Source organism: Dysidea avara, chromosome 5 (genome assembly GCF_963678975.1).
Source record: "Dysidea avara chromosome 5, odDysAvar1.4, whole genome shotgun sequence".
Taxonomy (NCBI): domain Eukaryota; kingdom Metazoa; phylum Porifera; class Demospongiae; order Dictyoceratida; family Dysideidae; genus Dysidea; species Dysidea avara.
In genome coordinates this window covers 36299090-36301053 of record NC_089276.1, presented here as the reverse complement: position 1 = coordinate 36301053, position 1964 = coordinate 36299090, and the positions used below count along the sequence as shown (strand labels likewise).

At 40.4% G+C, this 1964-nt stretch overlaps 1 long non-coding RNA gene across 1 annotated transcript; it reads right to left on the bottom strand.

The window, feature by feature from the left end:
• Positions 1-621: 621 nt before the first annotated feature.
• Positions 622-1142, bottom strand: LOC136255508 (uncharacterized). The gene is made up of 3 exons (XR_010700922.1): positions 1027-1142; positions 843-980; positions 622-787 (listed from the first exon to the last, which is right to left on the bottom strand). It is a non-coding gene; the product is annotated as an uncharacterized lncRNA (long non-coding RNA).
• Between the last annotated feature and the right edge of the window lie 822 nt (positions 1143-1964).

The following is a 1964-nucleotide window of genomic DNA, read 5'->3' as shown; positions in this document are numbered from 1 at the left end:
TTTCTGCGCCAAAATTTTCCTGATTTACGGTATATGTACACTTGCACAAAACAAATGCAAGAGTCAAACCCTTCAACTACTATACTACGTACATCAAAATTACCTAGTGGACACTGGGAGTTGTAACATCGAATGGCTACCATCAAACCCTTCAACTACCATACTACGTACATCAAAATTACCTAGTGGACACTGGGAGTTGTAACATCAAATGGCTACCAGGTGTTAACTCAGGAAGCAAATCCCAACTATTCATGTCGGGTGAAGGTTGGCTAACAATACCTTCAAGTGTGAGACATGATACGACCTCTTGTATTTTATTAGTCTTGCCCCAAAAGGATTCGACTTTTAGCACCTGAGTAGTGCAAAGTCATCAGGTCCCCATGAGCAGCTGAAGAAAATTTCTTGCTGAAGGAAACAACAGTAACTGCATAACCAGGTACTGAACCTAGAACGTTTTGACTATCAGGCAGGTGCTCTAGCCACTTGGCTCATGCATGCACGCACGCACGCACGCACACACACACGCACACACCATTTACATCATTGCTTCTAGTTTGCACTGTGTCTACCAATGGTACGGGCGGCTGATATCCTATACAAAATTTGAGTAAGTAGTCATTAAACTACAAAGTAACTTGATCATGATGATCATTCTTTTCAAGTAGGTGATTTTCTGTAGTGTTTATTTCACTATTTCTTGTACCATCACTTTCATTATCACCATGGCTGGTACTTGATCCACTACTATTACTACAAACAGCATCAGATTGTGTCGTACATGTACCTATCAAAAGAGTTCATTGCATAAGTGCTGAAAATGTTTGTCAGTCCACACTCACCAGCATTCTCAACAGCTTGACTGCCTTCATTCCTAGCATTCTGATTAGCACTGTGACCTTCACTGACACAACCAAGAAGGGATTGACTTGCAGTAACAGTAACAGTTCCTCTTTGGTCACTGCAGTACTGATCTTGAGCTGCATAATGTCATAAAAATATTAACAAATACGGGTGATTATATACCTGCTCAAAGAATTGCGTCCCTTCCAGATGTCCATATCTCTCTCAAGGTCTGTAGCAAAGTGTACCTTCTAGTGAATTCAGTCATGCCAACCTCGGAAGAAAGAGATTCTAACTCCATAGCAATAATATGGCTTTTATGGTATTTCTGGTGCTGTGTTAAATATGACCATTGTGGTCCATGCCCAATACTTGAAATCTGTACATACAATTATAGTGAATTTTATAGCTGTATAATCATATACTACTCGCACTGCTTGAAGCCTCAACTGTTAATTCTGATTTTTTATAGTAAGCATCTCTCATATAATCCTTTGTCCACCGTTCCGCAAGAAGTGAGGGAGTAAATAAAGGGTGTTTCTTTCTTTCTCGTACAGCAAAAATATGACGACAAGGGAGGTTGGTGGTGTTCCAAAATGCACAGTGGCATCTGTTGACTGTCACTTTCAAAATCTCTTCCGATGATGTAATATGGCATTCTCGATCACATTCTGAGACTACAGTGACCTTCCTCCACAATAAAACTGCTTGGATACATAATTTAATGCATAAGGTGTGAGAACTGAGGAGTATTCAATTTCTACAGGATCTTTCATATCAATCCTCCTCTTCACCATAGCCATCAATGTGCAGTGATCCCTCTCATTCCGTAAAGTTGACAACAGAGCACAAAAGTGTTCAAAAAAATGCATTAGTGTGCTGTACCTGTACAATGATTTATAATTTAAATTAGAATATTACATCAAGACTCACGGTAGTGAGTCGCGCAGCTAGTAAAACAGAAACGCGCGCCGCAGACAATAAATGACGCGACCACTACGTGAGGATTTTACAAGAACGAACGTTGTCAAATTCGGCCTTCCTGTAATCCACCCGTCACTTACACTATCCCTCTGAAACTCTGGAGTTGAACTCATCGTGTCACTAGTAACTACCACACA